The 16,967-nt window shown below is 39.4% G+C and overlaps 2 long non-coding RNA genes across 2 annotated transcripts; both read right to left on the bottom strand.

The window, feature by feature from the left end:
* Positions 1–3,361: 3,361 nt before the first annotated feature.
* On the bottom strand, positions 3,362–12,444 carry LOC131557569 (uncharacterized). The gene is made up of 4 exons (XR_009274750.1): positions 12,383–12,444; positions 5,486–5,527; positions 4,966–5,034; positions 3,362–3,776 (listed from the first exon to the last, which is right to left on the bottom strand). It is a non-coding gene; the product is annotated as an uncharacterized LOC131557569 (long non-coding RNA).
* Positions 12,445–12,681: 237 nt separating this feature from the next.
* LOC131557562 (uncharacterized) lies at positions 12,682–15,015 on the bottom strand. Its single transcript, XR_009274748.1, has 3 exons — positions 14,927–15,015; positions 14,409–14,461; positions 12,682–14,242 (listed from the first exon to the last, which is right to left on the bottom strand). It is a non-coding gene; the product is annotated as an uncharacterized LOC131557562 (long non-coding RNA).
* Positions 15,016–16,967: the final 1,952 nt, after the last annotated feature.

The following is a 16,967-nucleotide window of genomic DNA, read 5'->3' as shown; positions in this document are numbered from 1 at the left end:
TCTGCTTTGAATAATTTTTAAGTGTTATCTTTCCTCATACTGTGAATACTGTATCAACTTTGTGAATTCCCTTTCTGGAATAAAATGTCCAACTGCTGGGTACTGCAGCAGTGTGTGCCTTCATACCCAGCTCCTCTTTTTTAAAATCAAAACTTTTTCACCAAAGAAGAATTTATGCACATTCTGGCTATCTGGAGGACATCATTCAAAGGATATGTAGTTAATCTTTAAGAATTGTAGTTTTCTTTTGAGACTTGAAACATAACTAGATTCATGATCAGAATTATGAGGACTGCCCCAAAGATTTCTCCCAGCACTTGACCTACCCTGACAGACTGTGCCTTGACTCTGAAGGGCCTCCTGTGCAGGCAGCTGTGCTGGAGGCCATAGGGAGGAAGGTGTGTGGTCCAAATTTACACAGATATGTGCTTGCAGATCACATGAGTGGCCCACAGAAAAGAGTACCTGTGCTGCTGCTCAAAACCACAGACTGAGGTGGCATCTGTGGGAAGATACTAAATATTAGACAATGCCCTCCACTGTATGGAGATTAAGGGAAGGGAAAGAAAACAGACAATAAGTTTCAGGAAAAATTTCCTGTGGGTGAAAGGGTGAAAAAACGTACTTTGAAAATACTCTTTGAAGTTTAGAAACAAAGTAAGAAGGAACATTTGGTATAGGAACAGATGAGTGGCCTTTTCTTTGGAGCATGAGTCTTCAAACCTAAGCAGAATTCCTGAGCACTGCCACAGAAAGAAGGTAAAAGCTTACAGAAGACACATTCCTCCTTTGACAGACTAGTGCATTAGATCAACCAATTACTATTCCAATTTTGATTTTGTATTTCATGTACAAAATCCTAATGAATTTACCCTTTCAATGCTCCTGTAAAGATAAAGAGGTATCACTATTTTAGGAGTGGGGAAGGTGGTCACAGGGATATTTATCCAAGGTAGAATAAAAGGCAACAAAAGGGATGATTTTGGAAATCCAGTGCCTCAGCCACCACAACAATATATCTATACTTGAAAAATATGAATTTGCATGAGAACTTAGTAATAGTGGAATTCAAATATAGAAGTACCACTATTTCCCTTATGTTTCATCACAGAGAAGTGAATAATCTACTAAATATTTTGGAAATGTATCACAGAAGAAATGTTTGTTATAGAAAGAAGTCCTAATTTCTGGTGTCTATTTCCTAATTTTCAGAATGAGAACTATACACTGTACAAAAGAGTCCTTTGAGAACTATCATAAGAAAGGAAGTCCACTGGGTGGATATCTAGATGTTATACCAGAAAAACACTTGAGTGCTGTCAGCCTTTTACTGAGATGAATTGTTGATTAATAAATGTTGGCATTGTAAGTTTTCTTTAAAAGTTGGCTTTTACACCTTGTTCAGATAGTGTTTTGCTCAGATAGCATATAAATAATAATTCAGATAGACTAACAGCTCTGTTCAGGAATAGTGGAATATTTAACAACTCATAGGTTACAAAAACTATAAATATTCTTTTTTGAAGTTTCTAGCTATTCACCAATACAAATCTTCTTTTCTTGCCTTCAAAACCTTACTGATTGTGTTAGTTTTGAAATTAAAGTCCTTCTACTGTAGCTTATTGAGGTTTAGAAGATTCAAGTTTTTAAAGTAATTTTTATTCAAGGAATACCAACTTATTATCACTCTGCAATGAGTACCATGACCCAAAATGTAACATAAGTCAAGTTAAAGTCAGCCTTCTAACACCATTTGGACTATACACTGCCTACACTCCTGGACTGTTACTGTTCTGCCAAAAGTGTCCCTTGCAGAAGTTAAAATTACTTTGAACTCTTTGAAGCACTCGCTCATCTCTTTCATTTTTAATTGCATTGTTTGAACTTGCTCATCTGAAAACAAGAGGGGAAAGAGGAAGCCCCTGGAATCACGTGCCTACATTAATGCATTCAAAATGTTTGCTTCAGGTCAGTGTCCAGAGCCAGCAGAGTGCACTGGGATGGGGGTCCTGGCAGAGCTGTGACCTTTCCTGCTGCCCTTGACTTTCACAGCTCCTCCCTGCTGCTCTGCTCCCTGGGCACGGAGATATGGAGAAGTTCAAGTGTGACTGAGTGCCCACAGCTTTCCATTAATTCTGGTTCTGGACACCCTTGCTGCTCCTCACACCCAGTACAAAGTGTTTTAGCAGGTGGTTCTTTGTGTCTCATATAAAACTACCACAAGATAAGAGTCCCCATGGGATCTGAAGATAAACAGGAATGAGGAGTGCAGCCTGTATCAAATCAATCTCACCACTATTGAAGGTGATGCTGAGTCCAACCTAGGGAAACAACAAAACTGAGCAGCCAAATTTGATTCTGTTGCCATGGGTTCTAGTCCTCCATTAAATGTTCCACTCTGGCAATATATGAGAAGTATCCTGCATGTAAGGACTGTACATTGCCTCTGGAAAAACACCTTCTTTTAAAACTATAATAAAGCACAGGTAGTGCTACAAAAGTAGTGCTAGCTTATTTGAGAGAAGCTGATTCTGTTATAAACGTTACCAGGAACACAAAACTAAATATATCAAGAAATGTACATTTTTCAGAAGTTCAAAAACTACTCTAGAGAGAAAGTAGATTTCAATATTTTAAAGATAAAACAGTAGACCATAATTTAAAAACATAACTATCTACATTTGGCACTTTTCTGTACCAGTAACTTTACAGTATATATCTGTCACAAAATAAGCAGTCTAGTCACACTGCTAGGCAATATTAGAAGTCTCAAAAGCCACAGCAAATATTCCTTTGTCATAATCTAAAAATATGTAAATATATGCATTAGAATTAGAATAAGTATGTATGAATTTTGCTACAAATACATACAAAATTAGCATTTGATACCAGAAAAAGGCAACAGTCCAGAAACAAGTTCTGAAGGGCAAACAATTCCAACTTTAATAACACTTATATTCTTTTAAAGTAATCATCTTGATCTGATACCAGTTTAAAATTTTACCGAATAACTGTTTTTCTTTTTCAGCATGTTCAGAGTATTTTCAAGATGAGAAGTCTCATTGTGCAATTTAAAAGACTCATTATCTTTTTCAAGCTTTATTTTTTTTTTTTTTTTTGCATGGCCATTGTCTTCAAAGGCAACCTGAAAGATTGTGCTGCCTTGAATTTATAAGGAAGGAATCAGGGATTTAAATATGCTGCACTGGTGTAATATTATACATCACAGTATCATATAATTTCTGAATTCTATTACAGAGTCATAATATGAATAGAAAAAAAAGTCGAGACTCTAAATAGGTCCCCGCTAGAAGAAAGGCTGCAGTACATTATATACAAAGCCCATAACACATGGGGACATTTTATTGACAGGAATAATGCATATCATACTGTTTGTGTGCCCTCATCATTCAGGTCAATTTATTATGGAGGCTGTGTCCAGGAAGGCAGCTGGGGCCCATCCACCCACACTTCCCCCCGTGCGCGCGGAGCGCTGTCCGTAACCAGGCAGGCGGGAGGGACCGCGGACAGGCAGCACCAGGGGGTTGCAAAGTGCACGGCTAAGGAGGGGGGCTTGTTGCCTTTGTGTCATTCCTCAGTGACAGTGCTGCCAGTGTCATGAGGAGCACATCACATGTCAAGGCGGTGAAGTTTTCAGGCTGGGAGCCGCATGGAGTCCATCAGGCCTTCTGATATCAACACAGTTGGTTTTCCACTTGGTGTCGGAGCCACCCAGAGGCAATTCATATTCTGAACATTAACATGGCTTTGCATGCCTGTCACACATAGACCGTGCAGGGGTTTAATGCTATTGAAGACTACGGTTTAAATCTCTATGCAAACAGTGATTACCTTGTAAGAAGGTTCCAGGATAACATGCAACAAAAGACTTTAAAGTTATAGTTTTAGTAAAGCAAACTCATTTACATTTTTATTATGCGTGGCCTTTGTTTAAATCTTGCCACGTCCATTATGGAAAAGACTTCTTATGCAACTGAAGCTTATTGGGACAGCTACTCTTTTTTTCTTGTTGGTTTCAAAGCTATTGAAAACATTTGAATATATTGTCTTATGGCTGTCTAGATTTTACTGCCACATATTTCTTTTAAAATTATAGAAAAGCTTTCAGAGCTGGCACAGATCTTTATAGTAATACCAGAATATTAACTAACTCCTGAAACCATTTGAAATATTAACACAAAAGAGGAGACTCAGACAACAGTTCCTTTGCTTACTAAGGAAAATTCATGATATTATTTGAATTGCTTGGTAAAAATATGAACTTTAAAAAGAATTACTCCAAGTAAAAAATCTTAAAGAACTTTAAAAATTAAATTTTATCTTTTTGAAATGGCACATAAACTTAAACTATAGTGTAATGATGGATAAAATATAGTTTATAACTATTTGTTTTTCTTTGAAAAAGACATTTTTTGTCTCCAATTGACCAAAAGAAACTACCAGTGTACATAAAGTTTTGAGCGCAAAGTTTTCATTGATTTTATAGGAAATTGTGTAAATAAAATGTCAAGTGCTTCACAAATTAATTCATATTAGTTTGTGGTTTCCCTTCCTGTACTGAAGAAACAGTAGCAGCTTACATAAAGACCAAGTGTGAGTAAGAAGAATGTTATTTTTAATAACGTAGTATTTTAAATAAATTCCAGTGAAATATTTTACCAATATGTCATTTTATGCAGGGTTTCTGCAGTATCAGATTTAAAATTATTCCTCTGAGATAACTGTGAGAGTGCATGCTTTCACTGGAAACTTTTACCAGATCCTGCAGACAGCCGAACACCCTGCAGGGAAAGCAGCAGTGTTAAGAAAACAGCACATGGGACATTTAGGTAATTAGCTGACACTACTCTGGCAGTGGCCAGCTCTAAACCACCGCAAAACATCATCAGAATTTCAAAAGACCATTTAAAGTAACTGTTATAACTGTTTAGGTAACTGTTATACCTCCTAAAAGGTTTAAGTTTTCGGCTCTGGCTGTGTTTAAGCATTAACAGCAGATGCTCGAAGAAGAACCTGTAGGTAAAATACACAACAAAATTAATTAAATTCACTTAAATGAATGCTGTGGGTGACGGTGAGCGGGCAGCGAGCGGATCCGGGTCCCGCTCCAGGGACAGGACGCGGGAGGGTCACAAACCCCCCCCGGCCCGCGCCCCCCGCACCGCCTGAGCTGCAGCGCCACCGCCCGGCGCGGCCCGGAACTGCAGCTCATTAATTATTCCGGCTCCCGCTGCAATGAGGACACTCATTAGCAAAATGAACAAAGGGACAATTTTCTGTAGCTACAGTCATCTGTTACACTTTGAGTGGCAGGTTTTGTAGCAATGTTCTCCCTACCATCTGCCCACAGCGGTAGCGTTTGGCTTGCCTTAAACTGGGGAACTTTTAAGTTGTAAGAAAAAAGGGCTAGAGGTTGGATGGGTTACACAGCATGGCTTACACTGGAGACTTCAAGATTTCTCACCTTTTCTGATGTATTGCCTTCATTCCAACACTTTTATAACTTCTAGAAAAAAAAAAAAACAACCAAAAAATTAAAAGCAGCACATTTAAGCCTCAATAATTCTACTCTATATTTGCCAAGGTTTTGTGCTGTAAACTTACAATAGCTTTTCTGATAACACAAAACAGGTATGCACACATAGTTTTGGAGCACAATGAGCTTCAACTGGATTCATTCACCTATACTCACAGTATTTTAGCCAAACAGGTAAAGGTGAAAGAACATAGCCATTCCCTATGAAATTGAGAAATCTGCACTTCTGTTTTGGTGCACTGCAGTATTTAATGTACACTCAAAATAATAATTCTGCCTTTTCAATAACTGCTATGACTTTTGCATTCTTGCTGCATAGAAATATGATGTGAATTACAGGTGCTATCCTATGACATGAAAGAAGAACATGTTTGAGAATATTCCAGTTAAAATTATAAGCTGAAGTTGTTACTGTTATAGACACATTGGTAATTCTCCTTGAAAACTAATCCATTCTTGAGAATCTGTCACCCGAATGATCACGTACCTCTGTTTCAGACTTGACTTCAGGTATTTACAGGCCATGCTGTGTGCTCACCAGAGGGTGCCATTGCCCAGGCTGTCATTAAAAACACTCATTTACAAACACACCCAGTTCTGAGTGGCAAGGGTAATGATAATTTCAATATTTATTTATTTTTATTGTCCATAACATCTTGCATTCCCATGTTTATAATATTAAATATTTCACAGTTGGTAACTGTCTATTTCAAAGAAATGTGATTTAACACAGGAACCTGCAGTATGGGCACTGGGTGGATACAAGCCTTTACCTTGCAGTCATCCACCCTGTTATTAAACACATATCTTCGGTTAATGGATTCATTTTATTAGGGCTTCCAAGGTCTTGAAGGAGATCAAGATGTCATCATTCCTTTGACAACATGCTCTAATCAGCAACCATTCCCATAATGGTGTCATCTTGTAGCCACTGTATTCTATTTTGTCATTTATGGAGGCCTTTTAAATGAAACAAAACACAGACACTGCCTAGGGAGGGACTAACAAGTGGCTACTGGCCCAGATAGCTCCATTTACCTTCTAATGTCATGTCAGAGCTGGAAATAGTAAAGACAGCATAGCTTTGAAGGGAAAATAGCCTTTTCATTGCAAATTCTTTGACAGAAGAAAACAGTGAACTTTTCTTGTTCCTGTTTTGTATGAGAATGCAGAATTCTCAGAGAAGCTGGTGATCACAACTTTTGCTTATGGATTAGACAAAGATTGCATTAGATAAAGATCCTGAAGAAATCCCTGTAGTGCAGCCTATGGATGAAGGGGTGGCCAGCCAATTTGACACAAAATGTTTATTGCAACCAGCTGTTTCTGTCCACTCAGAAGCTTGTCTGGGATAAAAACCAATAGTTAAGTTTTGTAAACTGTTGCTAGAATGTTGCTCCTTGTGACTTGGACTGAGATTAAGCATTCTCTTAACAGAGAGATTCCAAACACTATGCAAGTATCTCCAATCTTCTCTTTGGCAAGGTATTCAGATTCTGTAATCAATTAATATCAAACTTTATGATAAACAGATTTAAGCTGAGTTTTTCAATTTAGGGCATTTTCTCTGGCTCTTAAAAATATTTTGACTTTTTCTTTTCACTTCCCTATCTATGCAGGCTAGAACTAGTACTAGTACTCAAAAGACTCCACAGATCTAGTACCACTTTACACTTATCTGGAGCCTGTTCCAGTACCCAACCAACCTCTGAGTGAAGAACCTTTATCTAATATCCAACCAAAGCCTTCCCTGACACAGTTTCAGGCCATTCCCTGTCACTGGTCACCAAAGGGAAGAGAGAAACTGCCACTCTGTTTTCCCTCACCAGGAAGCTGCAGATTTCCCCTCAGCATCCTCCTCTCCAGGCTGAGCAGACCAAGTGACCTCAGCTCCCCTCTAGTCCCTGCACCATTCTCACAGCCCTCCTTTGGGCACTCTCCCATAGCTTTATGTCTTTCTTATGTTGTGACACCCAAAACTGCACACAGGACTCGAGGTGAGCCCACACCAGAACAGAATAGAGCAGGACAATCTCCTCCCTGGCCAGCTAGTTGTGCTGTGCTTGTTCCAAGGATTTTCACTATTGTTTCTACAATTTTTACTTAAGAGTAAAGTCATGCAATAGCATTCACTTCCCTTGCTTCCAATAAATTGGTTATTTTGTCCTTAATGGTGCCATTTATAGCTCTTTCACTGATAAATTGTCCATTTTATGGACAAGTCTTTAGCAATAGCTGTTCTTGTCTTCAGTTATGTGGCCTTTCTAGCCATATAACACTTATTTTCTTAGAAATATCAGCTTTTTTCTTAATATTATTGTTTTCAGCTTTTAACTGTTGGTCAGTTTTTCTCACCAATATATATCAAGCTTTGGAAACATTGCATGTATGTGCACCAAAACCCACTTGCATAAACAAATGCATTAATGTATTTCTGGCATAACTTATGAGCTTCTCATTAACCTTGGCCTCCCCTTGAGCCTTGTGTGCATTTCTGGGCCCCACCATTTCAGAAGGATGTGAAGGTCCTTGAACATGTCCGGAGGAGCTGGTGAAAGGGCTGGGAGGGATGTCCTGTGAGGAGCAGAGAAGACTTTGGTCTTGTCTAGTTTGGAGAAAAGGAATATGAGGGGGAACCCCAGTGCTCTCTATGGCTTCCCAGGGAGGGAAAGGGGAGAGGCAGGTGCTGATCTCTTCTCCCTGGTGTCCATCGGACACGTGGGGATGGTTCAAGGTTGTGCCAGGGAGGTTTAGACTGGACATTAGGAAGCATTTCTTTAGAGACAGTGCAGTCACAAACCTCAAGAGGTTTCCTGGACAGGCAATGCCACCAGCCTGTGTCTTCACAGTGAGTTCACAGGCATGACAGTGGTAATACAAGTGCTCTTGGGTAAGAGGCTGAGACCAAAAATTGTATCAAAATCCCTGATGATCCACTAAATAATTCAGCATTACAGCACTAAAATCTACAACTAACTGACTTTGTACTGCTAAAAGCTGTGAGGCAGTTTAAGTATTGCTGCCAAACTATTTTGAACCCTAACAGAATGAAAGGTTTAACATCTGAATTCTAGTGAAGTTACAAATGTCTCTACAGGCTTTCTGATCCAGCTGGGTGTTCTAAAAGTACTGTACTCCCACCAACTCAGAACCTTTAAAAGATAGTGAGGAGATGATTTTGTAGTTCTAGAATTTCACATACCCACCGTCTTAGGTGGCTGCCAGCACAGTTAGATGGCATTTTTAGATCTCAGCACTACACATCTCATTGATACATAGAGAGCAGGGAAGAAAAAGCAATAGAGTGCCAGCTTAGTTGGCACTCTGGGAACTCTTTAGAGCCTGAGACTGCTTTTACCAGCCTAAAGCATATGTGGAGTTTTGAAAAAGTGTTCCAGATTTATCACATTTCAGTGAACTCCAGACAAGGACAGTCAATTTGGGTAGAAGGACATGTTTATGTTGCAGAAGGGATACAAAGCAGATGTATGGGCAAATGAGACTGAATCATGTCTCCTATTTGAAGACTAGAGACTGAATAAGCAGGAGAGCTCCTTACCACTGTAACTAGCTATTTACGTCAGCATTTGCATGGGGAGAAAGATTCATAATTGAAAAGAGCTTCTCATATCTATTAATGGTTGTACCCAAGTAGCTGTTATACTCCATGAACTTCTCCTGCAGGTGTTAGGAAAACTCAAATGAGGGATTTTGTATTACATTTTTATATTTCAAACAAAGTTACACCTTCACTGTACATTTGAAACGCTGATTTAAATTATTAACAACCCAATTCTTAATTAAAAAAAAAAAATTTAAAATTCTCAGAAGCAGTGTTTCACTACCTAATTGTAAAAGGGAACAAAGACTATCCTTCAAACAGTCTCTATAGTCTGCAGTGCTCTTTTAAACATTTGAAGCAATTGCAAGAAGATTCCTCAACACAGAAATCTCCCATTTTAAACTTGGTTTTGGAGCAGAATTTCTTTCTTCAACTAATGGTGCTACCATCGGACCACTATCCAGGAATGAAGAACAAAAGCAAAAAATGAACCTCTTTACTCTCTGTGAAATTTTAAAAAAACTTGTAGTTTCTTACTTGACACAATCTTCCATTTCTTTCTAAAAAGCTAAACTCTTGATTTTGCTTTCTAATCACTTACTTTAAGCTATGCAACATTCTTGAACTGCATATCACCTTCTGTCACTTGGTCAGTGCTTTCTGCATTCTGATTTCCTCTCACATCTCTTTAAAATTCCTCAGCCTCACAGCTCCTTGTATCTTTTCTGTGAACTTTTCTCCTTTGCTTCACATTTCTCTATCCTATTCTGTGAAACATCCACATGATTAATGCTGGTTTAAACCCATTCAGAAGTGCACCTGTTCTCCTGTCCCTGCACATGTCTAGGAGATCATTCATGCTGTAAGAACACATTCTTTTCTCCTTCCAGGATTCTCTACAATTTTTTTTATATACTGTATTACACAGGAGATGCTGTTAATATACTGGACACATTTCCCACTATATATCTCCACTTGACTGTGCTATGTATAAACAGGAGGATAATTTTGCTAAATATTTTACCCAGCACCTTCCCCAAGTACCCAAATAAGTGAAGTAACTCAATAATCCTTTTTTTTTTTTTTAAACTGACTTTGTTTTGCCAAGAAGTACAACCATGTGTGCTCTGTTTGCATGTAGGGGAAGAAAGATGAAATTTAGATTCCATACTTCCTAATGTGGGTTCTTTTTGCTGTTCCAGTTATATGCTGAAATTAGTTACCATGAAGGTTTGTGGCACAAGCCCTAGAGGGCACCAGGAAGCCCCATGGAGTGCCCACAATTGGCCATCACCACCTACTTGGGAGCCTAAGAGCTCAACTACCAAACTCATCAATACATTTGAACCAGGCTCCATTTAATGTGAATACAATGTTTCTGCCTCCTAACAGACAATGAAGCAGGTTCCCTTAATTTGCTGTGAATTGAAGTATGCTCATCCCGTTATGATTTGCCTATCCTGAGTAACATGGAAAAGTGGCACTGACTGCATATTTGGGTCTAATCCTACACTGCTTGAGTGTTTTGTGGTCAATCTCCATGAGTCAAGAAATTGAAAACTGCACTTTTTTGCATTCTTCCACTGGTATCTACATTCCTCATTCATGTTGTATTAATTATGATGTTACTTACATAAAACTATATTCAAGAATGCTAAACTGCCTAAGAAAAAACAGTATTTGTAAAAAAAAAAACAAATTACTTTGTGTGTTGATTTATTTCTATTAAATATAGTTTAAATGCCTAGTCCTCACAAAAAATTCAAATACCTTCTCCAGGTTTTGAAGTGCAAAGCTATATTCTGTAACCACTTCATGACAGATTAATACTCAGACCAGCAGTCTATATCACACTCATGATGAAAACCTCCCTCAAATTTGGCCCTGAGAACAGCCAAGGTACCACACAGCTGCTGTTGTTACTTTGTTGAATTTGGACCTCATTCTGTAATTCAATTTGTAATACATTACTGATAATTTTGATGTACAGTAAAAGAACAGGAACAATTACAAAATTGGACCAAACTAATTTTACTTGTTCTTCTTTTTTAAGAAAATTAAATCAGAGCTCTTCTAAACAATAAGCTCATATTCCTCTTCTGTATTTTTTTCTGCAATATTAAAATATTTTTTATTAATCTTCAAATAAGAAACTTGAATCTGAGGATTTATGTCTATTTCTCTCTAGCAGTGAAGGCTCATTGATTGCAACATGATTGTCAAGGAGTGTTAATGGTGGCATGGGCTATGATTGGCTGCCCAATACTCACTGACTGTATTTTATCAAATAAATAAGTGGGAAAAGAACTGTAAATAAATGATACACATAGAGAGTGTGCTACTTTTCTTGCCTATTAAAATATTGTTATAACGTATTTTACCAGAAGCATCAAAAGACAATTTAACAATATTTTTCTAGATATGGTGGTTAATATGCCGAGCACATTGTAGTTCATGCTCTGTTCAATTGTAGATTTGCAAAAGGCACTTTATTCAGTAAATTTTGAATCTGTACTAGTATTCTTCTTTACTTTCTTATTTCCAGTACTTCCATGGATTAGTTTTTGTAAAGTAAAATATTGTTTTAATCAGAACAAAAAGGATATATGAATGAAACCCAGTATCTAATGAAGATTAACATGTAAGTGAAAAAGAATTTTTTCTTTACTCATTTTTGTTAAAAGTCAGTGTCTGGCAATGGGTCATTTATGTATTTACAAAGGTTTGGAGCCTGCTTTTCAAAATTTTCTTCATATTGTGCTTGACTGATGCTTTTGCAGATGAACAAATTTGGCTAGAGGGAGCAAATGAGCTAAAAATCAAAATCTTAGAATTTTTAATTTTTATACAGAAAGCAAGCTGGTCAAAAGAAAAGTATGGCTATTCCATTACTCTGTTCAATATGGCTATGACAAGATTGAATCACCTAAACACATTTCTGTGCCCTACTGTTCACTTGGGCAGAACTCACAGCTTTGTACCTACACTTTGGACATCTCAGGCTCCAGCAGGAATGTCATCTGCACAGCAAAGACCTAAATTGAAGTGTCTGCCTAAGAACTTGGAGAGTAAGTTTCTGCCACAGGCAAGGCAAATGAAACTCGACTCGCTTGCTCATGAACACATGGTTTAGTGTCAGAAGAGAGGTATCAAACACCTCTCACACAGGGCTGAAGGAAACCTGTCCCTTTCTGCAACCAGAGCGGGGGCAGCTCGAATATCTTCAGACATCTCCACCAAACAGAAGACAGATCTGTACTCACTGTTTGGGAAGATCCTCCCATGAGACACCTAAATGTCCGCTTTCTTCATCTGTGAGCTGATTCTCAAACCAAAACAACAAATTTGACTGTTAAATAAAGTATCAGGGACCCTTCTGTAAATAAAATACGAAATATTGCACTACAATGTTGTTTGATAAAAATTGAAAAGTAATTACATAAAGAAAACTGTAGCTTGCTTTTGCAGAATAAATGATAAAAATGAGCCCAAAATAACATATATTGCCAAGTCAGTTGTATCAATGACATCTTTTTAATGCTTGTTGTAAGCATTGCTCCACTCCATCACCCCAGGGGATGATAAAAATTTAAAACTAACACTAACAATAACATTAAGAAATCTGTAACTCATGAAATGGAAGATGTGAATATACAAAATGGAACACATATCTCTTTCGTCTCATGCAAGGAGAGCATGAGACCGGACTCTCAATATAAATACAAATACAAATATATACTGGTGTACAAAGTGTTCTCTGTTAAACTAAAGACTCCCCCTCCAAACCTTCAGTACTGCATATTTAGAAGATACTTGGACTCACTATTTGACAGGCAGAGAATGTTTATGCAGGAAGAATATTTCAGCTTTCTCAAAAATAACAAAAAATAACTAACTTAGGAACACTCAAGTATCTGCCAGATGGTAACTAGTCAGAATCTGCAAATGAGACCCACACATATGTATTAATACAGACATCAAAATGTAAGCTCAGTAAGTGGCCAAAGCTTGTTTAAAAATCCTAATTCAACACCCTGCAAAGTGTTCTTTGATGAAAAGAATTGAAAAATCAGCATTTTATCAAAAAACAGGTGAAGGGTTAAAGGATATACATTCTGCTTGCCCCTGGCTCAGATGAGCAAAATGCACTGGAGCCTTTCAGGGATTAGAGGTAGAATGAGATACTACTTCTAAAAATAAGCATTTAATTTTAGTTCCTATCTCTGCATACCGTTGAGAACTAAAAAGAAAAGCTTATTCTTTCTAGGAATTTTGTGTGCATAATTATTTTATAGCCCTAGACAACTTCCTATGAAATTTCTTGCACAGTAAAGGGACCGCTAGAAACCCCTCGTTTCAGAGGCACACATCTCCCTCTGCAGGTCTGCAGAGGCACCGTCATCCTGCACAAACTCCTAAGGCACTCAGGCTGAGCAGACGGCACTGTGCCTCCTTCAGGACTGCAACCTCCCTACCAAGTCTAAGCTTTGCATTTCAGAGACACACTGCTTAGGATATACACATACCTGCACAAGGCAAGGGTAGATTGTATTATTTGGATCTTCTTTCCCATCTGCTTTTGTATGTGATTTGCCAAAGCACTGCACTGTTTCATTTATTCTTACATGTTTGAGATCAGCTACATCAAACTTGTAGCCCACACTGGGCAAGTGTCAATAGAACTTTCAGGCCTGTGTTTATTTCCATGTTTTTAGCCACTACTCCAAACTTTCAGAATTTTGACTTATCTTTTTTGTACCTAAAGTCTTGTTAGCTCCTGTGTAGTTTGCTCTGATTCAGATGGCCAAGCAATCCAGTCTCTAATTAAGGTATTAACACTTGCATATTAACCTATTTTGAAAACACAAATCTATGTAATTTAGCTGAAATAGGTTTATGAAAACAGAAGAAAAGCAGAAAAAAACCAAGATTCCTTAAGGGTTACAGAGATGACAATGACAGAAGTATTTTTCATAGCATAAGAAAAACTCTGTTATGATACTTTCCTAATTTTTCTTCACAAAGTTTGCATAGCAATAGGTAGTTCCTTTATTCTGGTATTTCTTTGATTTCTTTGTTTATTGTAGCATGATCAGTGCTGTAATATCCTACTTTTACGTCACCTGAAATGCAAGGGACACAAAACTTAAAAGATAAAAAAAAAACAATTGCAATATTAGAGTAATTGCATTATTAATCAATCTTCTGTTAGTAATGGAAATTCAGAGGCAGTGCCTGTATTTCTCTTATAACCCCATGGAGCCAATTCCAGCTGGCTTCAGGACATACCCAATGCTGGCCAGGGCTGAGCCCATCAGAAATGGTGGCAGCACCTCTCCTACCTGGGAAGAGAAAGAAAAAAAGTTGTGCAAATGTAATTGTGCTCGGAGAAGACTGAGAATATGTGAGAGAAACATCTCTGCAGACACCAAGGGCAGTGAAGACGGAGGGGGATAAGGTGCTCCAGCCTGAGCAGAGATTCCCCTCCGGCCCATGGAGGCACACAGGGATACAGAGATTCCCTGCAGCCCATGGAGGCACACAGGGATACAGAGATTCCCTGCAGCCCATGGAGGCACACAGGGATACAGAGATCCACCTGCAGCCCATGGAGGCACACAGCGATATAGAGATTCCCTGCAGCCCATGGAGACACACAGGGATGCAGGGATCCCTCAGCAGCCCATGGAGGCACACAGCGATGCAGAGATCCACCTGCAGCCCGTGGAGGAGCCCCTGCCGGAGCAGGTGGATGCCTGAGAGAAGGCTGTGACCAGAGCCAGGAAAAGAGGGCCGCGTCCCGTTACCGGTCTCAGCCGTGTCACGGGAGAGCCGCCCCGGCCCCGCGGCTGCAGACCCCGGCGGGCCGGCCCCGGAGCGCGCCCGAGCCCTCACGGGCAGCCGGAAGTGACGCGGGCCCGCTGCGGGCGGCGCTGCGCTCGGGCCCGGCCCCGCCGCTTCCCGGTGCCACCGCCCCGCCCCGGCCCGCGGCCTCCGCGCTGCGCCGGGGCCCGGCTGGCCTGGGCGGCTGCGCGCAGAGCCCGCCCGGGCTGGTGCGGCCCGCAAAGCGTCCCCGAGCGGAGAAAAGGGGTCCGGCCCAAGGGCCCCGTCTCCCGAGAGCAGAACGCGCTTGTCCTGTTTGCTACCCCTGTGCTCCGCAAACGCCCTCACTCCCTTCTAGATGTTCTTCTCATTTGCTCCGTGTTAATCTCATTTCGTAGCTTCTTCCCCCACTTCAGCCAGCCTACGCCTTGTTGGAGCGTCTGTCCAACTGGATACTTCCTACTGAAGGTAAAAGTGCTGTTAAGTTGTAAATATCAGTGGTTAGATCCTCACTGGAGTGTCTGAGGAGAGGCCACACACTCAGGTGACCGAGGTCAGGAGACATTTTGCCCACATGATGTCACATTTCAGACAGTGCTGCACATAACGGGGCACCAGTGCAATGACTCCCACTACGCACCGACCGTCCTGAACTTCTCACCTCTGGTTACAGACCGAGGGCACAGAGGTGGATGAAGTCTGATGAGAGTTCGTGCACTCAGGTGACCGAGGTCAGGAGACATTTCCCCCGCATGATGACACGTTTTAGACAGTGCTGCACATACACTGGCACCAGTGCAATGACTCCCACTACGCACCGACCGTCCTGAACTTCTCACCTCTGGTCACAAACACACTGGGAGACAGGGGTGGATGAAGTTTAGATGGACTTTTAAAGCTGCATAAGAATAAGAAGAAAATGTGGAAGAAATACAGAGTAGTGGTTTAGGCTCTGAAAGAAAAAGAAGAAAAAATCTGGACAGTTTATGGCTGCAGGTTGGAGGAGGGGGTTCTAACAGGAGTATAAGCCATTATAAATGGCCAGTTTTCTTTCTTTGCAATAAATTAACCTAGACTTCAAAATTCTAATTTTTGTGTAGTTAGGAGAAAATAGTATCAAGGCCTAGAGCTAGGCACAATTTTCTCATAATTCTCCCTTGATAGAAGTCAGTCAGACAGTATGGACTAGCTGAAAAAAGATAAAGGTATAAATGTAAGTTTGAGTACACTGTTTCATCTATAGTGCTGTTTGACCTCAATAGCCATTAGCATCTGCATTAAAAATTCCTTAAACTTTTTTGAACTCAGATTACTCCTGGAGAGATGTCAAATATTTAATATCAAATATCAACATAGCACAACTCTATAAATATAGAAGCAAATAATTACTTATAGATAATATAAGGAGTTTTAAACAGGATGATTTCTTCTAATGGAGTTGAATTTTGCTAGTTCAATGCCTGTTCAATGTGACACATAACCCTTATGGCTCATAATTCACCATGATTAGATGAATAAAAACCATTTCAGGTTCTGTGAGTCCACAGAAGTGCCAGGGAATCATATGCCTTTTAGAAAAAAAGTGCCTTTATTTTCAAGAATGAAAATAATTTAACTAATTGTACCTTTTCTGCAAGCTCTGGGCATGATCTCATTTCAAGTACAGAAGAAAGATGGAAAGTGATACAAACTGCCAACATACAATTAAATGCTAGATTTTTTTCAGCTCAAGCTGAAAAAGGGATAAACAAGTGATCTCTATTGTAATAGTAAAAAAGAGAAATTTAAGAAGTTACATATAGTGCAAGAGATAAATCATGATACATTGACAGATGTTACTTGAATGTAAAAGGGAGATATCATTAAGTCAGACGTGCTGAGTAATGGATTAAATTGATACTTGTAACTCAACTATTCTTCTCAGAGGTTTTCTTTGGTTAGAAAAATAAAGGTAATTGTGTGAATGGCAGAATTCATTACTTGGCTTCAAAAGACCATTTGTAAAGCCTGTGTTTTAGGTCACAT

The sequence above is a fragment of the Ammospiza caudacuta genome, chromosome 1 (assembly GCF_027887145.1).
Source record: "Ammospiza caudacuta isolate bAmmCau1 chromosome 1, bAmmCau1.pri, whole genome shotgun sequence".
Classification (NCBI taxonomy): Eukaryota; Metazoa; Chordata; class Aves; order Passeriformes; family Passerellidae; genus Ammospiza; species Ammospiza caudacuta.
Note: the sequence above shows the minus strand (reverse complement) of the source record. Positions and strands in the feature narration are given on the sequence as shown.